Here is a 13,698-nt window from a genome sequence, read left to right on the forward strand (position 1 = left end):
ATTACAAGGCATGGCACAAAATTCAAGTATCAATTAACTAAAACAGTAGTGGCCAAACAGACCACAATCTAAGAGTAGACAGAGGGGCATAACTAGAAAACGCTGGCTCCCACCTTGAGCAACTTCCCTGCAAACCCCACCCAATCAGTCATTTAAAAGATATATAAATAAAACATTTCCTAGCGCTGGACAAGAGGCGACAAATCCCCTCTTAGTGCCCCACACAATAATTATCTCCCCTCAATGTCCCTTTCACAGTGGAATTCCCCCTTAGTGCCCTCTTCACAGTACTGATGCTCCCTAAGTGCCCCCACTCAGTAGAATCTCCTCTTGAGGTCTCCGAACAGTAGTTATGCCCCCTAAGTGACCCCACACAGTAGTTATGCCCCCTAAGTGCCCCCACACAGTCGTTATGCTACCTTTGTGCGCCCCCTGCAGTAGTGATGTCCCTCAGTGTCCCCTTTACATCAGTGAAGCTCCTATACTGTGAATAAAGTTAAAGTAATACTGATCTTCCCAGCAGCAGGCAAATATCTGGTGTTCAGTGGTGAGACTTTTTTGTATGACCTCTTAAGGATACATTCACACGTGAAAAGAGTCCATAAAAAAAAGACACTCTGTGTTTTTCAACCATTTTTTGCATCCCTTTCATGGTTGTCTGGATGTTTTGCATTCATTTTTAACGGCCATTATTTGAGGATGATTTAGATGATTTTTATTAGCTTTTTTTTTATTTAATTACCAATCCCTGCAGTATGAATAATGTCCCCCATAGTGGCTCCAGTTATTAATAATGTTCCCTAGGGTGGCCCCCCTCAGTAATAAGTAATAATGTTAATAATGTGCAGGGTTTTGTTTTTATGGGGAAAAAAAATTACTCCTCTCATCCACTTGCACGCGTAGAGAAAAGTCACTCTTCATTTTGTGCTAAAGGACCTACACTCTCAGTGGGATAATTTCACCATACGCTCCTATGCAATAATGCTGGGAGAGCATGGTGAGGTCATCACGTTGGTAGCACAGGTCCTTCAGCACCAAGAGAGACTGCCTTGTGTTTGCAAGCGGATAAGGCAATTTATTTTTATTTTAACCCCTAAAAAGGCCATTTTCCACTAGTGTACCTATTTTAAACGGCCATTACATGGAAGCACTCCTGTCTAAATGGCTATTAAAAATAGTCCCATTGATTTTCATCTGGCAGTGAAAACGGCCACAAATAGGACATGTCCTATTTTTCACAACCACTATTCACTCACCTTAAAAAAAACAATGGCCACACGAATAGTGCCATTGACTTTAATTCATTCTAAAAATAGCTGGGCGCCATTTTTCACTGTTGTGTGAATGTAGCCTTATCCTGCAGCCTTTCCCGATTACACAAACTACATATAGCGCCAAAGAATAATCCTGTGACCCGAACATCATCACTGCAGCTAGGACACTGTGCATACCGAGGTCTGTCCAAATCTCAGTCCTGTCACTGTCAAGTAAACAAACTGCATGGCCCACACCATAACATCTTCCTATTTTCATGCATTTATATTAAAGGGGTTGTCTCATCTGACACAATGGGGCAATTCGCTAGGCTATGCCCCTATTGTCTGGTAGGTGCGGGTCCCACCGCTGCGACTGGCACCTATCTCCTAAACGGAGCCCTGAAAGTGGTGAAGGGTGCACTGTGCATGCGCAGCACTGGCTCGGCTATTTCTGTCAGGCCCATAGAAGTGAATGGAAACAGTGGCTGGTCATGCACAGTGCGCTCCCATTCACTTCTATGGGGAGAGCACTTGGTGGTGGCCGGACCAGAGTCCTCCAGCCACCACTTTGCCCTCTCCGTTCTCGATATAGGTGCGGGTCACAGTGTTTGGACCCGCACCTATTAGACAATGGGGGCATATCCTAGTGATATGCCCCCATTGTCTCAGATGAGACAACTCCTTTAACCCCTTAGGCCTCTTTCAGACGGGCGTTGCGGGAAAAGGTGCGGGTGCGTTGCGGGAACATGCGCGATTTTTCCGCGCGAGTGAAAAACATTGTAATGCGTTTTGCACTCGCTTGAGAAAATCGCGCATATTTGGTACCCAAACCCCAACTTCTTCACATAAGTTCGGGCTTGGGATCGGTGTTCTGTAGATTGTATTATTTTCCCTTATAACATGGTTATAAGGGAAAATAATAGCATTCTGAATACAGAATGCATAGTAAAATAGCGCTGGAGGGGTTAAAAATAAATAAATAATAATTTAACTCACCTTAATCCACTTGATCGCGCAGCCCGCATCTCTTCTGACTTCTTTCTTTGCTCTGTGCAGGAACAGGACCTGTGGTGACGTCACTCCGGTCATCACATGGTCCATCACATGATCCATCACCATGGTAAAAGATCATGTGATGGATCATGTGATGACCGGAGTGACGTCACCACAGGTCCTGTTCCTGCACAGAGCAAAGAAATAAGTCAGAAGAGATGCCGGCTGCGCGATCAAGTGGATTAAGGTGAGTTAAATTATTTTGTATTTTTTTTAACCCCTCCAGCGCTATTTTACTATGCATTCTGTATTCAGAATGCTAATATTTTACCTTATAACCATGTTATAAGGGAAAATAATAAAGATCGGGTCCCCATCCCGATCGTCTCCTAGCAACCATGCGTGAAAATCGCACCGCATCCGCACTTGCTTGCGGATGCTTGCGATTTTCACGCAGCCCCATTCACTTCTATGGGGCCTGCGTTGCGTGAAAAACGCACAAAATAGAGCATGCTGCGATTTTCACGCAACGCACAAGTGATGCGTAAAAATCACTGCTCATGTGAACAGCCCCATAGAAATGAATGGGTCGGGATTCAGTGCGGGTGCAATGCGTTCAACTCACGCATCGCATCCGCGCGGAATACTCGCTCGTGTGAAAGCCCCTTAGTGACCAGCCTGTTTTGGGCCTTACTGACCAAGTGTTTTTACTCCTTTTTTCATCATCGCGTTCCAAAAGCTGTAACTTTTGTATTTTTCTGTCTATATAGCTTTATGAGGGCTTGTTTTTTGTGGGACAAGTTGTGGTTTTTAATGGCACCATTTTGGGGTACACATAACTTTCTTATCAAATTTAATTACTCTTTCTGGGAGGGAGATGGGAAAACCAGCAACACTGCCACTGCGTTTTTACGTTATAAATTTTATGGCGTTCATTTTTCGGTATAAATAACATAATATCTTTATTCTCTGGTTCACTACTGTTTTTTCTGTTTTACAACTTTTTTTGCAATAAAACCCCTTTTTTTTTTTAAAGGGTTTCTATCACTTGGTATGACATAATTAGCTGTCAGACACTAGCGATCTGCTAGTGTCTGCTCTGGCCAACCATCCTACTATAATCACTTGTGGGGCAGCGGTTTAGCTAAAAAAACTAACTTTTATAAATATGCTAATGAGCCTCTAGGTGCTATGTGGGCGTCATTAGCACCTAGAGGCTCCGTCTACCTTCATACACAGCGGCCGCCCAGCACGTCCCTCCAGCCCGCCCATGTCCTCCTCCGTGTGACGCAGCGGCCGAATTCTCGCGCATGCGCCGTGCGCGGCTGTATTCGGCGCATTAGAGATGTCTGAGCTCGGAGCAGTCAGACATTCAATGCGCATGCGCCGAATACAGCCGCGCATGCGCATTGAATGTCTGACCGCTCCGAGCTCAGACATCTCTAATGCGCCGAATACAGCCGCGCACGGCGCATGCGCGAGAATTCGGCCGCTGCGTCACACGGAGGAGGACATGGGCGGGCTGGAGGGACGTGCTGGGCGGCCGCTGTGTATGAAGGTAGACGGAGCCTCTAGGTGCTAATGACGCCCACATAGCACCTAGAGGCTCATTAGCATATTTATAAAAGTTAGTTTTTTAGCTAAACCGCTGCCCCACAAGTGATTATAGTAGGATGGTTGGCCAGAGCAGACACTAGCAGATCGCTAGTGTCTGACAGCTAATTATGTCATACCAAGTGATAGAAACCCTTTAAAGAAAAAAATGTTTTTGCATTGCCGCTTCCAAAGACCCATAACTTTTTTATTTTTCTATCTATGAAGTTGTGTGAAAGCTTGATTTTTGCAGGACGACTTGTATTTTTCATTGGTATCATTTTGAAGTAAATGGCGCTTTTTGATCGCTTGTTATTATGTTTTTTGAGGTTGCAACTAAGAATAAATTAGCAATTCTGTCATTTTTTTAAATTTTTTATGGCATTCACAGTAGGTGATAATTTACGTGAGAAATTATGTAGTCCGGGTCATTACGGACGCGGCAATACCAAACATATGGTGGAGGTTTTTTTGCAATTTTTTTCATTGAAAAGCGTATTTTCAATTTAAAAAAAGCGTAATTCTATGGGATTTTTTTATTGAATAAAAGTTTTTTCTTTTTACCACTTAATAGTCCCACAAGGGGACTATAACAGACAGCTTTTTGATCAATTTTAAAATGCAATACATTATCCCTATAGTGCATTGCATTTTAAGGTCAGTGCTATTCTGACATTGACCAGCCTGCTGGAAATTAATCAAGGATAGTCTGGGGCTAAACCAGCCTTCACACACATCAGCACTCCGCAATCGCATTTACGGGGTGCCGATAGGAGTCCGCTCCCTCTGTAAGCACTATACATGCGGCAGGCGCCACTGCCCGCGGCATGTAAAGTGTTAAACAGCAAGGATCAGCACTCCTGCCAGTCCAGGCTGTGAGAGTCGGGCCCCCACTCCCCGCTGCACGGGGGAACCGGGCAGCGCTTAGACTTGGCTTAGACCAGGCTGCCGTAAAAAAACGGCGGCCCATCCTAAGGTTCCTTAGTGACCGCCGTAAAAAGGCATATGGGTGGTCACTAAGGGGTTAATAATCCCATTGATATCATGTCAAGGCGAGTAGGTGAATTTATTTATGCACGTGTAAGAAATACAGATTAATACAGATTTTTAAGAATTTTAAGGAAAATAATGTATATATTGTATTGGTATCCTGTTTTCAGCAACTTCCTGGTAATAAGTGCCTATACTTGTCCTCTCAAAGCCAGTGTGAGCGAGTACTGTCTATCTGGACAACTGACTATTAGCATATCAAAAGTACTGTAGTTGTCAATTATCTAACGAATGGCTGACAATTGTCCAGTAGGTGGTACATGGCTAGAAGGAAAGGAAAGGAAAATATGCTACAGAAGAAGAAACCTGGAGGGGCCAGAGCAAAGACAGGGACTGGAGAGACATGAGAAGACCTCTGTATAGTAACTACACTGTACTGTAGAGGGATTGGAATTTGTGGTTTAGTTACCAAATGGTCTTGGGAGTAACTTTATTATTAGTAGTAATTATTAGTAATTGTTATTGTGTACAAGTCTCTCCGTATGTGATATTTATTTTTGTTCCTTTATACTTTCATATATACTCATCAATAATAATAATAATTGTAATATCATTATTCCCACATTGCACAATATATCTTTTTTTTGTATTTGTATAAGCAGAATCTTAGAGACTTCTCTGCTTTACTTAGTGGTCACTACTCACCTGGGCGGTTATCTGTAGGAATCTCCTCTGTACTCTGCTCATCACCCCTCACATATGTCTCTGTAGGATTAATATTGATCAGATCTTCACCCAGATTCACAAGCTGTGAAAGAAATATTGTAGAAGTCATCAGACAGTTGGAGAAGTCGTGTGGAAGGTTTTATATGACCTGAAAAGATCAGTAATTAGAATGATGACCAAAAATGACCGGACAGCAGGAGTTATCTGACCCAAATATCTACAGGTCTCCTGTATAAATCTAATCTGATTGCTTCGTTATTCCAACCAGTTTGCAATGCAAGTCAATGGGTCCGTGAAAAATCACGGATGCACACAAGATAGTCATCCGCGTCCGTGATCCGTGTCCGTTTTTCCTATCATTTACAATGCAAACTTGACTTAGTTTTTTATTTCACTTTTCATGTCCGTGGATCCTCCAAAAATCAAGGAAGACCCACGGATGAAAAAACGGACACGGATCACGGAACAACGGAAACCGTTTTTGCGGACCACAAAAAAAAACGTCCGTGTGCATGAGGCCTTACAGAGATAGCACGGTGGATGCAAACGGGGGAGGGACATATACGAAAGCTAAAATAGTCTCCTGTCCGTTCCATTGACCGTAAAGGAAAACATATCGACCCGCCTTGTCCACTTGAACATCCAATGGAAGAAAATCAACCCCCTCATGTATATACACACTCACACCCCTCGAGTATGATGAGAGGCATGAGTGGTATTCCAATTTCGCCCAACACCTCTTTAACTGGGGAAGCTTCTTGACCGTCTCCAATAAAGCCACTATTGCCGGGAGATGCCGGGCCATAACATCAAACACCACTGTCCTTTTAATTCTATCCCCCAACCCGCGGACATTCCAACACAAAACCCTACGGGTCATTATAGATCATAGCAGAGCAAAACTTTCCACAGGCCGGCAAGAGGGGAGAGGGAGGACCCCTAGGCACAGCAACAGCAGCTAACCCCCCCACACCTTCCCATTCCCTAGTACCCACCCCCCACCCATTACCCCTACCTAACCTCGCCATTTGGCTCACATAGACTATTGTCCCCATCAACCTCTTCCACTATCGCCTAACCCCACTCCCAATCCCACCCCCGCTCCTCACACCACCGCCGTATAAACATGAAAAAAATACAAACAAATCAATAAATACATTCGAAGTCCCAGAAGGGGCTATAAACCAGTCAAATCCAGCCACTCTGCGGCCTCTATAGGGGTGGAAAAAAAATGCACTGAATCATTATAAACAACCCTGAGTTTGGCCGGGAACAACATCGCATACTTTACATGCACAGAAATGAGCCTTTTTTTTACATAAAAAAAGAGCGTCTTTTATTTTGTGTCTCGCGACAAGTAAATTTGGATGTCATTCCCGTCAAAGCAAATTTTGTCTATCTCTCTTTTGCGTCTGAGTGTCCAGTCCTGGTCCTTGGAGCAAACCAGTCTAACTAGCAAAGCTCTGGGGGGAGCACCTGGAGGCGGCTTCCTCAAAGGGATTCTATGGGCTCGCTCTACACAAAAAGAGGAGAGATCATGGTCCGCTCCCAATGTTAACACCAACCACTTTTGCACAAAGTCCGCTGGGTTATCTTGTTCCACCCCCTCCGGGAACCCAGTCAATCTTAAATTATTCCTCTGGGATCTATCTTCCAACTTGATCAATTTATTTTTTTAACCCTAAGCATTCTTGCTGCACCCCTTCTCCACATTTCTTATTATACAAGGATAAAACATATAATACTGGTGGATAAAACAAGACTGAAGACAAGATCTTCACAGTCTTCTACAGATCATAGGAGACATTTCATGAGACCTTATGTCCATCTACCTGATCATCCTGTGGTACATTGTGACATTCTTCTGAACCATCCTTTAGAAGAAGACGACTGGGACATCTCTCTGGTGTTCTTATCTCTTCCTTAACTGTAGGAAACACATCCAGTGACTAAATTCATTCCTTACATACAGATAATGAGAGGACATGTGTATTAGTCATGTCTATTACCTGGTGATGTGAGGGGCCGGTGATCCTCCATCATGATGCCCTTATATCCATCTACCTGATCATCCTGTGGGACATAGTGATGTTCTTCTGAATTATCCTGTGGAAGAAGAGGACTGGGACATCTCTCGGGTGTTGTTTTCTCTTCCTTAACTGTAGGTGTTGCAGAATCAGTATTAGATCGGATGGTCAGCCATGTTGTCTTAGGTATACATCTTGGGGCACATTTATTAAGATCTGTGTTTTAGGTGCAGGTCTTAACAAAGCCCTAAGCTGGCGGTGGTTCCGCGGAAGTTATGAAGATAACTTCAGGGCTTCCAGCACCAGCTCTAAATGTAAGACATCTTCCAAGCTGTCTTACATTTAGACCCTTTTCTACACCTGACACATTTGTAGAAAATGGTAAATGAGACAGGCCTGCCGGCCCGTTCCCTTCCCCGCCCACTCTATGCCGACAATTGTAGACCTGCCGCCCCCCATTGCACCGAAATCTGTGCCTGAAATAAATCTAATTTAGGCTTATTTCAGAATAGTAAAGGACTCCCTTGTGTTTACACCTCAAAAAGGTGCCTAGCTAAAGAGTTAATCACCATTTTGAAGTGAATACTGAGTACTTTTAGTACTGACTACTTTTGCTGAGAAAATAGAGGCCTTTAAGTAATCGATTAAAAATGTTATGATGGAATGGTGACCTTCAGAAAGTAGATAATATTTGCACTAGAAGTGGAAGCCTTGGCCAAGATAACTTTATTTGTCTATTAAACCGTTAATGCAACATGCTGTGCCAGAATGCATTCCACCATACATGCACGGTGCTCTGATTGGGCAGTCCCTGGTAGCCGGGCCCCTGCTGCATCTGCCGGCATCGCTGTTTACAGCGATGCCAGCGGATTAACCCCTTCTATGCCGCGGTCAGCGCTGACCGCGACACAGAAATGGTTTGCGGCGGGTGAAGGAGCGCAACGGGTCCCTGCGCTGCTGTGGCGGGGACCTGATGTGTGACAAGGCAGCCTGATGCCGTGCGGAGGCTGCCCAATGCCTTGCACGGTATCGGGACCTGCCTTCTACGGGAGCCGAGGAGATCCAGCCTTAGGCCCGTCTCCTAGGCAACCTGTTAGTGTATGACTCAGTGTCATACACTAACAGGCAATGCATTACAATACAGATGTATTGTAATGCATTGCAGAGGGAATCAGACCCCCAAAAGTTGAAGTCCCAGAGTGAAAAAAAAAAAAAAAGTGTTTTTTTTTTTAATAAAAAAAAATATATATATATAGTTTCAGGTTAATAAAAAAAAACAAAAAAAAAACACCCTTTCCCCAGATTTTATAATAAGAGATTTTATAATAAAAAACAAAACAAACAAAAAAAAACACATATTAGGTATCTCTGCATCCGTAAGACCATAACCATATCACATGATCCACCCCGTCCGATAAACACCATAAAAAAAAAAAAATGTATAGAAAAGCCATTTTTGTCACCTTACATCACTAAAAGTGCAACACCAAGCGATCAAAAAGGTGTTTGCCCCCCAAAATAGTACCAGTCTGTCACCTCATCACGCAAAAAATTAGCCCCTACATAAGACCATCGCCCCCCAAAAAAACAAAAAACTAACTATGGCTCTCAGACTATTGAGACACTAAAACATGATTTTTTTTGTTTCAAAAATGCTTTTATTGTGTTAAATGTAAAAAAATATAATAAGTAGACATATTAGGTATCGCCGAGTCTGTAATAAACTGCTCTATAAAAATACCACATGAACTAACCCCTCAGGTGAACACCGTAAAAAAATTAAAATTAAAACAGTTTCAAAAAAGCCATATGCACCTCAAAATTGTACCAATCAAACCATCATCTCATCCCGCAAAAATGATACCCTACCTAAGACAATCACTCAAAAAAGCCACTTACATCACAAAAAGTGTAATACCAAGTGATCAAAAAGTCAAATGCACCCTAAAATAGTACCAATCAAACCGTCATCTCATACGGAAAAAAATGAGCCCCTACATAAGACAGTCGCCCAAAAAACAAAACAAACTATGGCTTTCAGAATATGGAGACAATAAAAAATAAAAAATTTCAAACTGAAACAAACAACCAAAAAAAGTATACATATTTTGTATGTTAACCCCTTCCATACAGCGGTCCCTGTGGACCGCGGCATGGAAGCGGTCAAACGGCTGACACACAGATGTCTGCCGTTTCAAGCAGAGTGTCAGCTGTGTGCTGACACTCTGCTAACGCTCAGCTATCCTGAAAATGAAAGAGGGAGGGAGAGAGAGGGGGGGCGGGGGATCTCCCGCCGAAGCGGAGCAAAAATAAACGGGTACATTGAGCGCTGCAGGCGGGGGCAGCACAGCTCTGTGGCAGTAAGGAAAGACAATATGCGCATGCGCGGCAGCGTACACGTACTCGTCTGAATTGCCGGCTGCCTGGGTGAAAAGGGAGAGCGGTCTGCGCAAGCGCGGCCCATAGATGCAGCCCTGGAGCGGTGGCCGTATCTATGGGAATGCAGATGTCAACAATGAGGTAAGAGGGAAGGGGATATTCCAAAATGGGTGAATTTTAAATAATAAAAGCCAATTGGAAAAATGATCTAGGGCATTAGTGTTAACTTATTAACCACCTCAGCCCCCTTAGCTTAAACACCCTTAATGACCAGGCCACTTTTTACACTTCTGACCTACACTACTTTGACCGTTTATTGCTCAGTCATGCAACTTACCACCCAAATGAATTTTGCCTCCTTTTCTTCTCACTAATAGAGCTTTCATTTGGTGGTATTTCATTGCTGCTGACATTTTTACTTTTTTTGTTATTAATCGAAATTTAACGATTTTTTTGCAAAAAAATGACATTTTTCACTTTCAGTTGTAAAATTTTGCAAAAAAAACGACATCCATATATACATTTTTCTCTAAATTTATTGTTCTACATGTCTTTGATAAAAAAAAAATGTTTGGGTAAAAAAAAAATGGTTTGGGTAAAAGTTATAGCGTTTACAAACTATGGTAGAAAAATTTGAATTTCCGCTTTTTGAAGCAGCTCTGACTTTCTGAGCACCTGTCATGTTTCCTGAGGTTCTACAATGCCCAGACAGTACAAACACCCCACAAATGACCCCATTTCGGAAAGAAGACACCCCAAGGTATTCGCTGATGGGCATAGTGAGTTCATGGAAGTTTTTATTTTTTGTCACAAGTTAGTGGAATATGAGACTTTGTAAGAAAAAAAAAATCAAAAAAAAAAATCATTTTCCGCTAACTTGTGACAAAATGGGGTCACTTGTGGGGTAGTTATACTGCCCTGGCATTCTAGGGGCCCTAATGTGTGGTAAGCAGGTAAATGACCTGTGAAATCCTAAAGGTGCTCTTTAGAATGTGGGCCCCTTTGCCCACCTAGGCTGCAAAAAAGTGTCACACATGTGGTATCGCCGTATTCAGGAGAAGTTGGGCAATGTGTTTTAGAGTGTCTTTTTACATATACTCATGCTGGGTGAGAGAAATATCTCGGCAAAAGACAACTTTTCCCATTTTTTATACAAAGTTGGCATTTGACCAAGATATTTATCTCACCCAGCATGGGTATATGTAAAATGACACCCCAAAACACATTGCCCAACTTCTCCTGAGTATGGTGATACCAGATGTGTGACACTTTTTTGCAGCCTAGATGCGCAAAGCGGCCCAAATTCCTTTTAGGAGGGCATTTTTAGACATTTGGATCCCAGACTTCTTCTCACGCTTTAGGGCCCCTAAAATGCCAGGGCAGTATAAATACCCAACATGTGACCCCATTTTGGAAAGAAGACACCCCAAGGTATTCAATGAGTGGCATGGCGAGTTCATAGAATTTTTTTCTTTTGGCACAAGTTAGCGGAAATTGATTTTTTTTTGTTTTTTCTCATAAAGTCTCCCTTTCCGCTAACTTGGGACCAAAATTTAAATCTTTCATGGACTCAATATGCCCCTCACGGAATACCTTGGGGTGTCTTCTTTCCGAAATGGGGTCACATGTGGGGTATTTATACTGCCCTGGCATTCTAGGGGCCCTAAAGCGTGAGAAGAAGTCTGGAATATAAATGTCTAAAAATGTTTACGCATTTGGATTCCGTGAGGGGTATGGTGAGTTCATGTGAGATTTTATTTTTTGACACAAGTTAGTGGAATATGAGACTTTGTAAGAAAAAAAAAAATAATTTCCGCTAACTTGGGCCAAAAAAATGTCTGAATGGAGCCTTACAGGGGGGTGATCAATGACAGGGGGGTGATCAATGACAGGGGGGGTGAAAAATGACAGGGGGGGTGAAAAATGACAGGGGGGTGATCAGGGAGTCTATATGGGGTGATCACCCCCCTGTCATTGATCACCTCCCTGTAAGGCTCCATTCAGACGTCTGTATGTGTTTTGCGGATCCGATCCATGTATCCGTGGATCCGTAAAAAACATACGGACGTCTGAATGGAGCCTTACAGGGGAGTGATCAATGACAGGGGGGTGATCAGGGAGTCTATATGGGGTGATCACCCCCGTCATTGATCACCCCACTGTAAGGCTCCATTCAGACGTCCGTACGTGTTTTGCGGATCCGATCCATCTATAAGTGGATCCGTAAAAATCATACGGACCTCTGAATGGAGCCTTACAGGGGGGTGATCAATGACAGGGGGGTGATCAATGACAGGGGGGTGATCAGGGAGTCTATATGGGGTGATCAGTGGTTGATAAGGGGTTAATAAGTGACAGGGGGGGGTGTAGTGTAGTGTAGTGGTGTTTGGTGCTACTTTACTGAGCTACCTGTGTCCTCTGGTGGTCGATCCAAACAAAAGGGACCACCAGAGGACCAGGTAGCAGGTATATTAGACGCTGTTATCATAACAGCGTCTAATATACCTGTTAGGGGTTAAAATCACATTTCCAGCCTGCCAGCGAACGATCGCCGCTGGCAGGCTGGAGATCCACTCGCTTACCTTCCGTTCCTGTGAGCGCGCGCGCCTGTGTGCGCGCGTTCACAGGAAATCTCGGCTATCGCGAGAGGACGCGTATATGCGTCCACCCAAAAGAGCAGGGCCGCCGCCAGGACGCAATCCTGCGTACGGCGGTCCTGAGGCGGTTAAATATGATCTTACAGATGGGAATACCCCTTTAAAGGTGAAAAATGGCCCGATCCTTAAGGGGTTAAAACGAACCATTTGCAGGTTTATGATCAGGATCGATCCTCGGTGTTGGACCGGTGATAAATGAAAGAGCCGATCTTGGCTTTATGGATCATGGGGCTCTTTGGAAAGAACAATGGAGATTGGTACTTGAATTGGAGAGGATTAATGGAAGGCCCCAGGAACAAATTATTTATGGAACAAGAGATCGTGAGGATGAACTTTTATCCAATTAGAAGTTGTTGTCGGTGTAACTTGTGTAGATCTATGGTTACGTATGATAATGATGGAATGATGGAATCTGTGTGTAAAACACTGAAGTCTACGTACAGCGACACACTGCCGAAAACTGGAATTAAAATATGAATTATTCCTTTGTTCTCTGAGGTATAAAGGACGGTGTCCAGGACTTATAACAGAGCGCTGCCTTTTACCACGGCTGTAATTCACTTCCATTTACCTCTTATGCCATAATCTGCCTACATTTTACATTGACTTCAATGAGGTCTTGCTGCTCTTCAGATTTCCATCAGAGATTTTAAGCCAAAACCAGGTGAGACTCTAAACACAGAACAGGTACAGAGTTTCCCCTATACCTTATGTCTGTGGAGGCTCAAATCCTGGTTTTGGCTCACAATCACTGATGGAAATCACTGACAAAACACTGATGTGTGAAAGAGGCTTAAACAAAAGAATCTTCTGAAAAAGAAGTTGCTTCAAGAAGTTTTGTGTTGTTTTGGCCAATTTCCAACAGTAGGAAACACATCCAGTGACTGAATTCATTCCTTACATACAGATAATGAGAGGTGTACAGTATGTATTTAGTCATGTCTATTACCTGGTGATGTGAAGGGCCGGTGATCCTCCATCATGATGTCCTTGTACAGATCTTTGTGTCCTTCTAAATACTCCCACTCCTCCATGGAGAAATAGACGGTGACATCCTGACACCTTATAGGAACCTGA

General features: G+C 43.4%; 2 protein-coding genes across 2 annotated transcripts in view; one reads left to right on the top strand and one right to left on the bottom strand.

Annotated features, from left to right (window-relative positions):
- LOC121003529 (zinc finger protein 268-like) overlaps positions 1-13,698 on the top strand; it is a 948,872-nt gene that overhangs the window by 601,887 nt on the left and 333,287 nt on the right. The window lies entirely within an intron of this gene.
- LOC121003520 (zinc finger protein 585A-like) overlaps positions 1-13,698 on the bottom strand; it is a 341,252-nt gene that overhangs the window by 275,401 nt on the left and 52,153 nt on the right. The gene's annotated exons all lie outside the window — the stretch shown is intronic.

This window comes from Bufo bufo, chromosome 6 (assembly GCF_905171765.1).
Source record: "Bufo bufo chromosome 6, aBufBuf1.1, whole genome shotgun sequence".
Taxonomy (NCBI): domain Eukaryota; kingdom Metazoa; phylum Chordata; class Amphibia; order Anura; family Bufonidae; genus Bufo; species Bufo bufo.